Raw genomic sequence first — 17,782 nt, 5'->3', positions numbered from 1 at the left:
CTATTAGTTGCATATATACACATATACTGAATAATTAGTTTCCTATTGTTTTCATCTTTTCGGGGGAAAATTAATCTCGATTTGTCATTAATTACAATATTGAAAAAAAAACGTTGTCTAATTTTCATGGTCAACAATCCCCAGTTATTGACTGCATGGAGTATTACTGCCATTCTATACGAGATGTATTTTTTAACCTCAACACATCTGCCGATAACATCTCCACTTCTTTTGCATTTACATATTGGTGGAGTTTTTTATCCCTACAAGATAACAGCAAAAGAATGGCTTAATGTAACTGTGGGGGTTATAAATAAATAAATAAATATATATATATATATATATATATATATATATATATATATATATATATATATATATATATATATATATATATATATACATAGATAAATAGATATAGATATAAATATATATGTCGTCAAGGATAATTATTGTATGTTGTATTGTTCACTCAACGTCACTGCACATTGTAGGTCAATCCGGGGAATTTCTGTCTCAATGGAGCATATATGGCTAGGTTGCTAGAGTTAACGATCTGATTACACTATATGGTAGGTATGGAAAATAAAAATGTCTAAACTATGCATTATCAATCAGTAAATTGAAAGTACCTTGAACTTTATGAGGCATTTCAAAGCACAAAAATAGTTTATGGATTCAAACCCTTGGTATGCCAGTAGAAAGAACTTATGGTCTAATGATTATCAGGAAAACAGATCCTCTCCCCCTGGTGGGGATCTCTGCTCCATCCATTACGTCTTGCCAGTGTCACCTGCTCTTGAATTCTCCTGGTGTGGCAATAATTTGAAATTCTGTATCACATCTCGTTCCAAATCAATATTGTGATTCGTTAATTTACGATCACGTGGTATGCACCATTTTGGCGCTGATACATGCAAACTGGCATTTTCCGATTAGTAACCAGTTAACAGTTCGGAACAACTGTTGATAAGTAAGTCGAAAACGCCATCTACTTATACGCGTGCGCGCATTCTTTAACGTGTAAAGAGGATGGCGATGTTGTCTGCGACCGAAACGAGTGATAGCAGAGAAACTTATCAATATTTCAGTTAGAAAATTGAATGAGATGTGTTAACTATTTGGGTGACGGCATAACGTTTCCAGCCTGAGAGTCGCTCAAGTCAGTATGTTTCATTGGTCGTCTGTTTTCGGTGTTATTGTCATGTGAATATATTTGTATACTGTAGTGTTACATTCTTCAAAACCGTTCCTGATTTCACCCATCAAGTTTCATGTTTATAATTGATTTATGATTTAATTTGAGGTGGCACTGTACGTAACACAATGTATTTTGCTTAAAATCACTGTTTTCCCAAGAATCATTCAATCTTAAGTAATTTGTTAACTCAGCATTAAAATATTGGTTGCGTCTACATTTTAGCTTGTAAAGCAGCCGTAAGTTGGGTGAGAAAGAAGTGTAAATTTATGCAAATTTATGTAAATCACCCGATTTCCTGGTTTCTCTTTTCTCTCAATTTCAAACTCTGCATAGCTGGGTCAAATTTTCTGGAATTTTTTAGATTGATGATGTACAAAATGAAATAGTTTTTTTTTCTACATATTCTCTTGTTTCAAGTAAAATATTAAATTTCAGAAAATAGTATCAAGTTTTGACTTCAATTAATTTTTATCATTAATACTAAAATTGAGGTTTCCTACCCAAAATATATACCCCTTCATTCTTCGAGTAAACTGTTGCTACATAGTAAACTTTAGATTCTCTACTTTTTGAAAATATATAGTATGAGGGTTTCCTTGTCATTTTTGATGCGAAATATTGCTTTCAAAAAAGTGTGTTGGTTATGTGCAGCTTCTATGCTGCATGTTAGGAAACATTTTACTGAGGATTTTACGTGCGATTTTCGTCTTGGATGGCCTGCACATAAAAATCCAAAGACTTGCATCAAACAAGTTTCACCAAGAAATCCGAAAATGCCCACACTTGAAAAGAGCACATTCGACAATAACAACTTACTGTCACTAAAAGAAAGAGCATTGTCCGTTACCATTGAAAGATATCATTTCTTGCAGCGGATACTCAAAAGGTCCGAGTATGTGCTAGATTAAACACTAGCCGGTACTGAGATATTTCTGTGAACGTATTAAAACTGAAAGGGTACCCTAGTTTTCAAGATTCATTCAAATACGTAACCACGTTAAGCACAGAAAGGTCGCTCAGGATATCAGTCACTATTTTGTCAAAAATGGATATCAATATAAAAATTCTTGAGTCTTCAGATATGTATGAAAAATTGAGTCGGTCACAGTGGAACTATCGCTCGAATGGTAACGTGTGTTAGCATGTTTAATTTTGTTAGGTTCGTCAGCCTCAGAAGCCCAGGTCGGCGATCGAGTCCACATGGAAGTCCGCGATCAGTATTTTAGAAAACATTTTCCTCATGCACTATTATTTGTTGTTGAAAGGTAATTCATATTAGAATACTTACTCAAGGGGTCGGAAAATATATCTTGGTCTTATTTAAACAATGAATGACAGACGTTATTGCAGTTAATTTGGCAATACCCGATGATAGGCTGAGCTATTATCGGAAGGAGATATAGAGATATTGCCTGAGTAAAGTGATTTAAATGTTTAAGTGTAGAACCTTACAGTCAAAGTCAAATGCGTTTAGGACTGTGACGACTGTGACGTAGAGAAAAATGGTGTGCAATCGAGTGTAATCTTCATATACTGCCATGAACAGGAAAAGAAGGTACGAGGTGTGACCTCATCATTCAAGAGTTATATTTTATGAAAACACTTATTTTAGCCTTTTCTTTCCCGAATGGTCGCAAGGAGATTAACGGCGTTTATGAAATGTCACCCATTCCCCACGGCCATTCTTAAAGTAATATTTGCCGACACCATCTGAGGTCAGGTTGAATAATTCAATCTTAGCATCGTTTCTTCCGAGTGGTTCCCCTGTAAATCTTACATTTTATGCAACGGTACCGGTGATAAGGAAATGAATAGCGTTCCGTTCGATAGTGCATATGTGTGTCATGAGTATGTACAAGGCGGGCAGGGAAGTATTGCAGTACGTTATACATACTGTAGGTAATATATGTATTTTGAGAGCTAATAACTCATTTTGATGCTGTTAAGTTTGACATATTCATATTACTCTAGGAATAGTTCTGGTGTACACCGTTGTGCTCGCCTCAGCTCAGACCTTGATGTTTCAGTATCGAATTCTACCTGAAGCTTAGCTTCACCTGCCTACCTACGTATTTTTACTCAGATTAACAGCTAACAGTCAGATCTGTCGCCTTTCCGTATAAGTGATCTTATATCATACTGACAGCACAGCAATATCTAGCTGCCTGTTTTTATTTTTAAGCGATATCGATGCAGCGAGTTCATGAACCATAGGATGAAGATATATATCTAGTACGGTTATTGATAATCCTGACACGGGTAAATTCGTCTCCTTAGGGCAATACAAGATATCGTAAACTGTCCATGCTAACATGAAAAAAAAACTTTCTGATTCGTATCAAGTTATGTTTCTTGTTGTTTTCAAGAAATATCTATGCAATTACATATCTTTAATACATTATAGCTTATAGCAGCTAATGACTCCCAGAAATGGAAAGTCTCAGGTTAAAAAATATCTAGTTTAATTGTTCCCTTTTTCTGCGGCTATTTATGGAAATTTAATCAAAGCCCCAAAAGCTGCAAAGTTTATGCATTATCTTCACGATTTTATTTTCAAACCAAAGTTGGTTTGTGTAAATGTACTAACTGAAGGGTGTGTATAGAAGTATCACTGCTCGCTGATTTTGACCATGCACATACGTTTTGTCAGGCTGAATAATAAACGTGTGCCGCACTCATAAAATGGCGCCCCCACGGAAAAGTACACAAACATCGTGATCATACCAGAAACAAGCTTTATGCCATTTATAATGGATTGCACAAAACACGATGGCCAACATTTTGTTGTTGTCATCTTTAATTTCTCTGTCACGTGATTAGTTTTTGAAAATGGCGGGAAATCTAAAATGACGTTAAAACGTTTGAATTTACATGCTACTTTCCACTCTTATGACAGTGTTATACACTTTTTCAGTCTTTAACGGGTCTTAGTCAAAGAGAATTCTAGGAAACCGAGGATATTTTGAGATCGCTTCATTACTAATTCGCATGCTATTGGGGCTTTAAATGGTTAAGGAGTTCAAGTTTAAATGGTCAAGAAATTTCATAATCAAGAACATTTAAAAATACGCAATGTTGTGATGTGATAACTGTTCGTCGTTTACTCACTCGAGCAAGTTGATTTTGACAGGAGGCGAGGTAATACATACAGGACATCACATGTTTGATGAGCCACTGCATGGAATATTGATGGAAACGAGGGCAATGTTGGCAATGAACTTTCAGTTCTTTGCAGATTGGAAACGTGAATTGACTTCTAACTTTTATCCTGATTCTGCCCCTTCCCGACCTGTGAGCTATGAAAGTGTTTCAGAGTCACGGTTGATATCTAAACTAGTACTACGTCACACGGTAGCCGAAGATATAGTTACTAAGAAATTGGAAGTGAACGGATCGATCCATAACATACATTGTCATTAGAGAATGACACATTTCGTGGATTTTGATTATATATATATATATATATATATATATATATATATATATATATATATATATATATATATATATATATATATATATATATATATATGTATATATGTGTGTGTGTGTGTGTGTGTATATATATATGATGACGCACAAAGATACATTGCATTGATTAAATATATAGTGGCACAAATATATTATATATATATATATATATATATATATATATTACAAATTATATATTACAAAATTGTAGATGCTCACTCTATAAGAATGTATATACCACTCGCAAGCCTTGTAGGACCTGGTTTTCCAGCAAACAATATATTAGACGATGCACAGAGATACGTTGACGGTGCATTGATTCAACTATAGTAGACTGTCGAAGAAAACTCTCCCAAACGTAGTCAAGTGCATTGATTTCCTTGAAATAAAATGATTTCCATGGAAACGTAGCGCAAAAACATGTCAGCTCTGTCCCTCTAATCTAACGTGCCTCTCACCATTGACAGAAAATAAAGGTATTTTCGAATCTAGGTGTATTTCAATCCTTTTATTATGCCGACAATCACATCAGCCTTGTTCAACCGTGGATGATAAGGAAGAGCTACAGTTCAAATCGGAGCAGCGTTTCTTGTAAATGGGCAATAATGTACAGCATTCAGTGCTAGAATGCAACGCATCCTTTTCACCAACGTTTTAAAATGCAAAATGTGTCTGTGCACAAACATATGGACATAAAATTCCGTACTTCTGCCAAGCTAGTTGGACTAGTGTTTCAGTCACATGCGATAAAATTCAACTGTCACATTTCGATTTGACGTAAAATCAACGTTTGGCAATAATTTGACAGTTCTTGGATCAGGGATATTTCTGTAAATAAGAATAATAAAATAGCCCTTTACTGATGGAAAATGAAATTTCTATAATACTAATCGACCACGCACTGAACGTGTTTACTCGGATTTAATATTTCCGAATAATGTATAGTTTTATGATTTTTTATCCCAATAATGACTCATTTAACGCAAACATACTGCATATTTTAACATTCTGTTTCATTATACATGCATGCAGACTGACATGGGCGACATACAGACAGGGCGGGGAAGATCAGGTTGCATGGTAGGGAAACGTAAAATGAAGCTGAGGTGTACAGTACCGTTTATGGTATGAATGTTGGTTTCATTGTGAATTACATAAGTATTACGGGTACGTTCATTAATTATATGGTTCACCGAAGTTTAATGCACTTTGAGGACATACTTATCAGTGCTGCATTTAAGCATAAAACGTCGCAAAAAATCGCAAAACTGAAGAAATATATTGACGTAAAATTCTAGGTGGTTAAAACTGCCCTGATCTTTAAAACCTCTGTGATCAAAATGCTATATGACTATGTTACAGGATGTTGTAGTTCTATTTGAATTTGTCAAACACTGATTTCATATTATGCATGCAACCGTATAGTATATTAACCTTAACAAGCTCACGACCTGCAAAATGTGAACAGGTCTAACGGGTCACGAAATCTAGAAAACGATTTCCATTGGTACAGTCTGCTAATAATGTCAGAGCTGGATTCTGAAAATTATTCTTTTTATTTGCAATTTGGGCGACTGATTGTAGTGCTCTATCATTATTTTTTAAAATACATGAAATTTAGCTCACTATGAATGGCTCGATCCAATCACTTCGCCATTAGTTTAATGAGGCGACAAAGGAAGTCACTTCCAAATGTTTTTATCCTATGGCCATGTATATACTCACGGTGACTCAGGTGAGCGCCATCTCGCTTCACATCATGGTCTGTGCCGCCAAGCTTCTCTTGGGCAGTGTGCTGAGTGACCCCATATAAAGCTAACTTCAGTAAAATCACCATAGCGCATTGAGACCGCTTAGTTCGCCTTCCTTTAAATATATAGACATTCTTTCATTCAGACTCTTGACCTATATTTAATTATAATGTGACATAACAACTACTTCTTTGCGTCATTTTCTTCTGCAAAGCAAATAGTGACGCTTGTGTTTATCATCGTTATCTGCGTCATGACGTCATGATGCATCAAGAGAAAATCAATGCACATCCTTTATCAACTCAACGAAAATTATATATTCCTGAAAGGTCGATGTGTATCAGGAGATAATATGAATAAATCACTACCTTGTGTATAAATGTGCTCCAGTATCACATCAAAAAAACACTCCTTCGTAGCATGTGTAAGTTAATCAAAATGTAATTAAGGAATACCTTGGAAATTCTATTCTTAGTTTTTAGCCACATAAGTCATTATAACGCCAAGGGGAGAAAAGAATGGGTTTTGCATTATTGAAGGGGTTCCCAGTTTCTTTGGATATCGAATTTTTCAGATTACACAGTGACCTCTCTCAATACTGCTGATCCCCTCAGATCCATTTTAATCTCCGTTCATTGTTCTGAATTATTGATACGAAGTTTGCCTTGTTTTCCTGTCAAGTCCCCACGGTCAGCCTTACCGCCATCCCATCGCAAGTCAGACCCTTAGCTTGTTACGTTTTCGAATCACAAATCTCATTATACTTCATTTAGATCGCCGTGATTTATACTGTACACGCTATTCTGAGACGATACTTAAGTTACTGTATCATCAATTATTAACGCATCGTGCAAAGAAATCAATTTCGCCGGAATATTTCACATGTTAGTTCGGTTGTAGAATACGTACTTTCATCAAATGTTTATTTCTATGAGAGAGAAATCGAGAATTCTCAGCGGAAAACTGTCCTGGAAGTGTTCATAAATATATGCAATAGATAATGGGAACAGAATACATCAGAATAGAAAATTCAATAGACAGACATTTATCATTCGGTGGTAGGAGGCAACAATGACGAGAGCAACAGACAGAGACATTGGCCAATAGGGTGGTAAAGAGATCAGACTTTGTGTGGTGACATATGCTCATCATAGATACTGTACTGTAGAATAACAATTGAATTGTATTTGTGAAGTAGCAATAGCAGTCTTAAAATATTTTGATGCTATGCATTGTTCAATGCTTGATCTGAGGACTCTCTCCACCGGAATGAGATACTTTGTCGCTTCACACAAAATCGCCTTCTTCGGCTCGTGTTTTGAATAATAAGTATTAGACCCAATATAACTTAAAAGTTTCCAAAGTTCGTATTGTTTTTCCTTGGATTGTGAATAGGCTCATGTTAGGCGCTCGAGTGATTATCGTCAAAGTATATCGTAAAGTGGGTGATTTTACGTGACGGAGGGGTGGGGTGAATACCTCTTCTCACTTCGTCTGTTCTCTTCATTACTGGAACACTGACGTCGGACACAGTATGTTCTAATCAAACTGAAAACTCAGAAACATTTCCCTTTTAACATTTTTCACTCTCTCTGAGAGCCTGGAACTTTTACTTCTAGCAATGGCATCTAATTTATATGTCATAACGCCATTGTGAAATCATGGTCGGGGGATTTTGCCAAAGTTTTTATTCCAGGAGGGATTATATACTCACGAAACACAATATCTTTGCAACTAGTAAATGAAACAACTATATATTTTAATCGACTGGCTGTTTCAAGATCTGTATCAAATTTTCCATCCGATTTTTAGAAAAAAATATTCCAGACGTAGTCAATAGGTTTTGACGTGTCATAGTCAGGTAATTTTCGGACATGGACCATCGACCAGTACCTCATAGAATCAGTGCACCTGTTGAACTGGAAGACACCCTCAGACGATATAATGTATGTTAGAGGTACATTTATACACCCGCAGTGAAATGCACACATTCCCAACAAAGAAATAAGCAGAATTTGACGAATTACAAGCAACTTTGCAAGACTGTTCCGAACCGCCCTCTCGTTTTCCAATCCCTTCACCGTTTAGAACTGGCACTGTGCAGCGAATAAGAACAAGGAGTTTAAGCGTCGTACTAGTTTCTGTATAGTTAATGTTTTCAGCAATGTTTGTTTTCAGAACATGTCAATACGACATAAACATTGTTAATTCTCAGAAACAAACGGCGACAATGATCAGAAACTATGCAACTGAATGACATTGACATTATTAGTTACGAGTTCCCTTGAAAGTACTCCAAAAAACACTACAAAACCAACAGAGAAATAAGTTTTGGCCAGAGTCAGCGATATAGAACTCAGTAATGGAAAGTTCCGACGACCATCTTCCCCAAACAAATATGTAACCTAATTTGGACGATTGCTGTAAATGATGGTATTTTCGATTTAATTGACAACTCGGGGCAAAATTAATTGACGCACTATAGCATAACATAGCCTTACTCTCAGTTACCAAACAAATCACTGTTTCAGACCTTTTTGCTATTCCCATTAAAGGGATTCAGTCGTCGGAACTGCGGTCAAAGGTCGCACTGGATCCATACGACCAATGTAAACACTGTATCCAAGGTACGATTTTGATTGATGGAAGTTTAAACATGTCTGTCATAATTTACATCGTATAATTTAAATGTTGCAGCTATGCATCTAGATAGCGTGCACGAAATACATTGTTTGTAAACAAGAAACTCGCACAGGCGCAGTTCCGACGAGCGTTTCCCTTTAAATGGTGTCTGTAAGAGAAATAAGCGCAGATACTATAGTCGAACGTTGAAAGTTTGTTTTAGAATTATTCGATAGCTGTATTGTGAAGCAATCCCACCGGGAAAGTGGTCGATAGTTGGAGATATTATAAGAACTAAAGTCTACATGCTTGAAAAATATGATTTAAAGAAGGCACTGCGATGCAAATTTCAAAAGGGAATCTCGAGAATTATCAGATGGGAGCTAAACGTTGAAATCATATTCAAACTCGGGGAAACGAAGCCAAATGTCTTCATGTTAGCCCGTTTAGCTGGAGGACTCCAGCTGCGTGTAATTAACATGCAAATTTTCTTGCAAAGTCTTTACCATGTTACACTTGTCGCCCACATACGCGTTATTTCCAGTCTCTATCGTAAATCCCTAGAGATAGCACCTACTGCTTTCTCGCGCTTCACCTCCCACGTTTTTACTGGTCAATTTTGAAAACAGTTTGGCCAGTCAGAATGCACTGTTTAGTGACATGACGTCTTAAGTGATAGGGAGATAATTTTACTCGTTACTTGTATTTCACATGTAGTGGCGCATTTGTCATCGAACAGCCACGGGGAATGCTGGAGTCATATTGTGCATGTACTACTAGTAGCCACTGAATATGTCCTTGCAGATCTTAGGGTTATGAGCGATGTACTTTATAATTATACTTGGATCCCTCAGTGTGTGTACAAGTGGCTTATAGAGCGGAAAGATTGTTTATACGTTACTTTGAATAACGGAACTATTGCCAGATATTCGTCTGCTATTGAGGCTCTGATGACAATTTCACCTATCTGTAACGTGCGACTGTTCGGGATAATCGCGATCCAGAAATCGGTTACGACACCATGCATATTAATGTTAGCGTGTGTCTACAGTTTGTCTTTGTGAATCGTATTTTCTACCAGAAACGTGGCATGACCGCAAAAGAATAGGAGAACTGCACTGATAACGATCAAGTGATACTGCTTCATAATATCTTTGTTACCAGGTATTGATTGAACCTCAGGCCATTACATGCAGTCTGAGATTGGACTCACGTGGAGCCCACGTGTTGCATAAACGGCAGTTGCAGCAGTTGCAAAACGAAGCAGATTTGTGAGTGAGATCGTGGATTACGGCTCTGGGAGGGAAACAGTACTAATGCAGCCACGCATTGCCGGAGTACAAGCGTCTAAAGGCTTTATTACATTTCCTAATTATTTTCTTATTGATGTTGCATCGGCAAAACTAGGTTTGTTTGAGATGATGGCTTCCCTTTACTAAAACGCTGCGGTATTTATTTCTGAGTTTGTGACGTGGCAGTCATGACTACACCTGGAAAGTCCAATCAAAATGATTGAACTTTTGAGCAATTAAATCTAAAATACCACACGCAGCAATTCATAAAAGTAGTTTAACATTACAGTTGTGCAAAGATGGCCTCAGGATTTTTCATTAGGCCAAACTAATTAAATTCTTTGTTTTGCGTCCCCACCCACTTATGTTTTTTAGATTTTCATGAAAAACACACACACAGTGTCTTTGAATAGGAAATTTTAGGAGATAACCGCTTAGCTTTTCTTAACTAAAATTTTGTTACAATTTTTTATTTGCTGCAATAAAATTACATCGTGTAAATTTTCATGTGTGTGTTTTTCAGCCGCTTAGACGCGTACCTTTTCCCATTTAGAGTGGACACAAAACAAAGAATTTAATTACTTTGGCCTTACCATGCAATGTAAAGCTGACTGCGTCAAAGAATTATTTAAGATAAAAGCAAACACTTATTAAAAGTGCCCGTCATCAACACTTTAACAATTCATGTCGTAATGTTTTGTGCACCGGGGAAAATTGCTGGTTTATATGCATCGTCTTCAACAAAATCGATGTTTCCACAGAAATTTAATAAGGCTAATTAATGACAGGTAGTGAATGATTCCCAGTAACATATTAAGAAAGATTAGTCAATTTTGATTGTTATTGCGTCGTTTTGAAATCCTGCACTGGTATATTTGCTGATGAATATCTTGTGAACATCCATTTAGAAGAGTTGTTTACGGTCTTCAGAGTATCATGGCATCACGTCCCTGACCGTGAACTCCTCAAATATTTGTATTTTGTTTGCAAGATAAAAATACCCTGACCAAAACATCTTCGATGATATGTCTTTGGTAGCTTTTGGTTTCAAAAGATTTTTGAAAGATGTAACGCAATTTTAAGTTTCCTATACTTTACAGTAGATCTGTTTCTCCCGACGACATGAAAACTCAGTTCTTATTGACACAGTGCAGTCAGAAATGTAACCAGTCCAATCACACCGTGTGCAGTCAAATATGCAACCAATCCGATTCAATACAAAACTTTATCATTTACGCTGTTATTCAATGCTCTAGTATACCGTTAAATTGATACGTAAGACGATAAAACTATCCCATCGCGACTATTCAGTTTAATGGTGATGATATCGCCCACGAATCAGACATCTTTTAAATGAACGACAGAGCAACTAGATTTTTTGTAAACTAAAAGTTTTGGTGCGTATCTCGAACAAGATTTGTAACACACAGAATACGGAAATCAGCAGCAGCAGTTTAACACAACAGGGTATTTATGGGTTTTTAACGTTCTTACAAACTTTGGCGATTGAAAGTTGTGTGTCTTGTCTTAAAATAGAGACACTGCAATAGTAATTGAAGTCAAAGAGATGAATACATTTTATCTATTCGAAATGACAAAAATCCAAACAAATGATTGCTTACTTCAAACCGGGTCAAGGTTATTCGGTAAGAGTTTGTAGACTGCGATTTATTTGATAATCATATCATTATACTTCTCGATGTCTTGTTTCGTTTATTGCTACTTTCCATGTAAGCTATTCCCAGATTCCCAAGGAAAACACCACGAATCTTTACTCGCAGTATGTAATCACTTGCCAGCTTCTAAAGACATTATTCAGCTGATTATTTTTTCTTTAAAAACTGTTTTATGTGTAAAATTAACAATGGAAAATACTGGTACGACAGTCGCTGCACTGGTACAAGATATTAAATTTTGCCTTGAAGCGAGCGCAAGTTAAGAAAGATTTCCCGTTGGAATAAAACATTTTCATGCACTCTGTATCATGTTTGTGACAGTCGTTCGTGATACGCAGATAATTAATTCTTGTCTTGAATTTAGGTCAGCAATGGTCTGGAACGGAGAGGAATCACGTATTTTTGCGTCGATAGGAAACCTTTGCATCATGGATATATCGGGCAGCTGGAAACCGGTAACACATTTAGGTTTACTGACGAGCTGTCTTCATAACTTATGCACACACTGATTGACATAAATACGTATTCTGCTCTCTTATAGGTAGGTTCACGACTGACTCTCCATCTATGTTGAGACGATAACCAGGAAAATGGCCTGTACAATCAATGCCAATTTCATGGACGAATTCTACATCTAGTTCAGCTCTTCAACGTAAACTGAATGCGGGCAGAGTATTCACGAATCTGAACTCATGGACTAATCAATTTCATTTCATACTTGGACCGTATACGTATGCCTGTCTCTAGATGGTCGTCCGTGACAAGGAATATTGTCGGCTTCTATTGGTACACTTATAAGGAAGACGACGTCGTGTGAAATTACTGTCAATTCGTGTCAGACTTACGACTTGTGCATCTATGAATACTCATGGAAACATTCCTCTCGTGCCTTTGGTAGAAATCAGGATCACAATTAATGAGAACGGACAGTGAACATAAGGATGTGAGACGGATATTTCTTGTTACTGTAAGCATCACTATCTTATATCTGAAAAATTGAAACCTTCCGTGTACTATTTAATAAAGAAGATGATATCGACAGTTGGTAGTGGTGCACAATCTTACACTGGACCAGAACTTGAACTATGTCCCGATTCAGTTCGCAGTTGTGTTCGAAAACATCAGTGGAAAGTGACCTTGTCTGTGGTAGGTGTGTGCTGTGTAATCGGCGGAAGTTACTGCATAACGACTGGAAATACGTTCCTTATTGGATTTGGATCTCTATTCGTCATTGTCGGCTGTCTCTCGTGTGCCTTTGGTACTTTCGGTGGATGTGTAAAAAAGATCTCACGTCTAAAGCTCGGTCCCGAGGGAGGAGCGGTACCCCCTGCTGGATCAGCCGACCAGAGGGGGACAGTCTCCAACGACATGCGCGACACTGCAGAAACTCACATTGACGAAACCACCGCGAATGTTGGAAACAGTAACATGCAAACCACAGATGGAGACTGTCGTTCTACTGTTTCCAAGGTTACCGGGGATGAACAGTCAGTGTACAATAACGTTGTCTCTATTGACGACGAGATGCTGCATGCCGAAGACAAAATTATATCGCAGAGTTTGTTCTCCCGCCAAAGTGCCACTGACAGCAAATGTAACATGCTACCGACGCCATCTTGCTCTACCGTAGATGTGCGCCGAAATGACAGCAAACACGAAATTCCAAGTGTAAGTGAGACGGTTGTCACCTAGTGAAATCAAATAAACTAACCGCCGGGAAATTTTGAGGGTTCTTTCCAACTCATGTTTTTGTATTTTAAAAGTTATATATTCAGACAGATCTATACTTGGAGATATATATATATATATATATATATATATATATATATATATATATACCCAAACTTGTTTGTATGTTCACAGAGGGGTAAAGTGTTTGATGAAGAGATGAAGAACAATATCGTAATATTGTAATATTGTATATATATATATATATATATATATATATATATATATATATATATATATATATAGATATATATAAGTTTCGAATTTGTAACTTAGTTATATTTGTTGAATGTTCTTGTTGTTATTGTGTTCAAGTTGTTGTAAAACTATGACTTAAGAAACTTTAGTAAGGATAAAATTTGTACGTTCAACAACGTCGTCGTGCGAAATATCTTACCTACTACGTTTTCATGATTTGATTATCAAACCTCCTTATATCCTGACATGGAATATTTATAATATATTAATAAAATGTGTTTTGTGAAGCTGCCTAAAGCTTATCATTAAAAAAGCAAAGTGAAAGGCTGTACTTCATTAAAAACCATGATTTGATAAAGTGAATGCGTTGCTTCGATATAGCACTGCTGGCTGAAAACAATCCATACTGGCAGTAATGAATGGTGATCAATAAGATATCGAGAATTATATCATACCAGTATAATGATGGCGCAAATGCGGCGATCTGATTGGTCAAACGCGGAAAGAACCGTGGTATATTGGCGATATACCACGGCTGGCATACGCGCGAGCTCTAAGCTTGAGCAAAAATCCGTTTTTGACGTTCCAAGCCAGAATTTCAATATACTGTTATGATATAATAGCAATAAATCACACCCAGCGACGGTATACCACTCGATTTTGACCAGTTCACTTCATATATGCACTCGCTATCGCTCGTGCATATATGTCGTGAACTGGTCAAAATCTCGTGGTATACCGTCGTTGGGTATGCTTTATTGCTTAAATAGTACATTTAATAGCGTCATTATAAAAAAAAAACATGTACAACGAACAAGGAATTTGGATCTAGTTATATAGATGACATGTACACGTAGTGTACAGCTTTTCATAGAGACATCATCAAACGTAGAGCTTGAGAAACGGAACATTTGTAAGGTTGACGTTGGTGACCGAGAGATAGATCTATGAAGACCGTCGAAGCAATAGATAGGAGATGGGAAACCAATCCCTCGCTATGTGTAGAGTTCATGTGTTTCACAATTGTCAAGTGAAAATCGTTTTAAACTACACTGATACACCCGTGGCCACTTTAGTGTTGATCAAGGCTACTTGATACAGACAGAAATTCTGCTTGTATAAAGACAAAACAGACCCTGCCAAGGGTTGTAAATGAGAGCTAACGATTGGCATGGCACCCCGTGTTAAAAATTAAGACACAAGATACCACTTCCATTCATGAAAGCCTCCACTCGATAATTAGTTTATCGCGGCAACACACTTTTATTAGCTCACTGCTATAGAATCAAGTAAAATTGTATGTCCCATGCAGACAGTGTGTTTGGGGAAATTGAAATAAACAAGACTTGTACATAGACCAGTGCATGATAGTGTTATATTGTATCTCAATCTTGAACACAGGATGCCAATCGTAAACTCTCATTTACAACCCCAGACAGAGCTAGTTTTGCCTTTGTACAAGCAGAATTTCTGTCTGTATCAAGTGGGCTTGATCAACACTAAAGTGGCCACGGGTGTAACTATAGTTCCTTCCTCTGCATTAATCTCAGCGTCATTCGAAGTGTACACTGATACACTGAATAAGCTATCACCGTGTGAATTCTTGAACCGCTTCGTGCTGACTAAAAATATCTAACAAATGACACAAAACGGTGGTATACACAACAGCCGGAACGACTATTTTGACTTCTCTGCAGTTGAGCTAATACCTGCAATATTTTAATGAGAGTGCTTTCCTGAATTTCTGCCGTGACCTGCATCGACTTTAGGGTCAAACTTAGGACAGCCGGTTACATTTCCCCAATTGCGTATTGCATTTGCATGACATCTGTTACCCTACAACTGAGCAATCGATGAAATCTGATGTCGCCTGCTTTAGGTCACATGTATGCTTTGGAATATCTCCGCCTGATTGGACGAAATTGAACCTCTACTTCATACCGCATCTAATCAAGTGTGAAATAACGAATATTGGAATGCAATGTACTACCTTTATATTCGTGCCACTGATTTCGTCAAGTGCGACAGAAACGGAATCGTGAAATGGATGTTTTAAACAGGCTATTCTTCATTGTTGACAAGGTATGACATTTGCTCCTTGTCGATATCATTTCTTCCTTTTCTGATTTTGAAAAGTAGTCTATGCCGACATTAGACAATCTTTTATATTACAATACAGCATTGTAGGGCTGTTTATTTGTAGTCACTATTCAACAGAGTTTGAAACGCGTGTTCGTCAAAGTAAAAAGCCGTTACCACTTTCACCTGCGTAAGCCTTTTCATATTGGGTGCAGGGCGATAAGAAGTGATTGCAATGCATCTTCAGTAATTTACAGTGAGTAATTCTACACTTACGTCTTCGAAGAGTTTCTTGTTGAGCACAAATGCATTTAATCGTCTCGTTGCTGACCCACGATTTGCATAGCGCCCCCTATGGCAAGTATTTTGTCGTGAGTGTGTTCAGGTACGAACACGTTCTTGTTATTATGGCTGTTGTCATTGTTGTTGCTCTATTATTGTACTTGGGCTTAGCCCAAGTACATTTGTTTTCATTCCGTGGGAAAAAACTCTGTAAGGTATAACCATTTCTGGCTGAGACCAGGGAGGGCAAAATGTCTTGGCTTCATCTTTCTTGGCATAATAAATGGCGTAATGATGTTAACTGAATGGAAGTGCTGCTCTCAGCCAGTCTTGAATAAGTGAGATGTGAATATTAATGCTTCTCTATCTGAGTTTTTGCCACAAAATCTTCTGAATATAATCAAAATGTGCATCGAAATGCAACAATCAATGCACCCTCCGTTTCCTAGGCGATGGCACGACCCTTGCTACATCCACTGGACGAGCCAAAGTGGGAGGGGTAATTTCAGTTTGGTCGAACAAGAGGGCTCGAGACCAGAATTTAACATTTAAACTTGAAACATGTTTAATCGCTGACAAGATGTGGACTAGTGTTAATCAAAGTATTAAGTGTGAAAAAGAAAGGTTTTATATCCCGGACACAATGAAAAACATTACGACTGGAAACTGTACCCCAGTTGAGAATAGTAATGCCCACAGCGATGGAGAACACTTATCCTTGAGCTGAGAAAACCACACCATCATTTCGAAATAGAGCTGCAGATTCGAGAAGCTCGTTCAAAATAGCTAGGTACACCCCATAAAGGGGTAGTTTCGAGTTTTGAGGGCAAATTTCGCCTCCTTCATATAGAAATCGTACGTTTGTTTTTCCAGCAGAACACACCATTTGACACAAAATTTGCATGTAAAGGGGTCGCCAGTAAGCACGTGGTCAAATCTGGCATAAGAAACAATATGAAATGTTGGGTAAAGCCAGTCAATATAAACTGATTTGAACTTTTGTGTTTTGTAATTTATACCACTGCAGTAACATTACCTTTTTTGACAACATCACACAATGTAATACGTTTTGAAACTGAATACTCCGACGTATTCTGTGTCTCCTTTGCTAAAAAATACGGTATGCCGATTACCATGTAAGGAGATGATGACGTCAAGACAGATTTGTAGTGCGTTTGGTCCTCGATGGTGCACGAAGTTTTGTCAAGGTAGCTTGTGTATTATTTCCTGAATGGGAGAGATTAGGGTCGATCTAACGAAGGCCGAAGAATGTTATGATACTCTAAGCGAGCTGAACTCTAACGCGAATGGTTGGATAATTTGGAGGATGTATAGAATGATCTCGTCTCATTAAGATTATTTGGCGGTCAGTATTGAATTTCAACTGCGTCACAAGTTTGTGAAATGAGTATTCCGTCGAACGGTCAACGAACGATATTTTAGAAATCTGGAGACATGGCACATCGCATTTTATTTTAGTAT

At 37.3% G+C, this 17,782-nt stretch overlaps 1 long non-coding RNA gene across 2 annotated transcripts in view; it reads left to right on the top strand.

The window, feature by feature from the left end:
• Positions 1-13,810, top strand: part of LOC139152074 (uncharacterized) — a 52,128-nt gene extending 38,318 nt beyond the window's left edge. Inside the window, exon 3 of one of the 2 annotated variants that reach the window (XR_011556546.1) lies at positions 12,555-13,810. This is a non-coding gene — a long non-coding RNA (uncharacterized lncRNA). The remainder of the gene's footprint in view (positions 1-12,554) is intronic. The other variant, XR_011556547.1, reaches the window with a different exon arrangement.
• The last annotated feature ends 3,972 nt before the right edge of the window (positions 13,811-17,782 follow it).

The sequence above is a fragment of the Ptychodera flava genome, chromosome 15 (genome assembly GCF_041260155.1).
Source record: "Ptychodera flava strain L36383 chromosome 15, AS_Pfla_20210202, whole genome shotgun sequence".
NCBI classification, from domain to species: Eukaryota; Metazoa; Hemichordata; class Enteropneusta; family Ptychoderidae; genus Ptychodera; species Ptychodera flava.
This window is presented reverse-complemented; position numbering and strand designations above follow the sequence as displayed.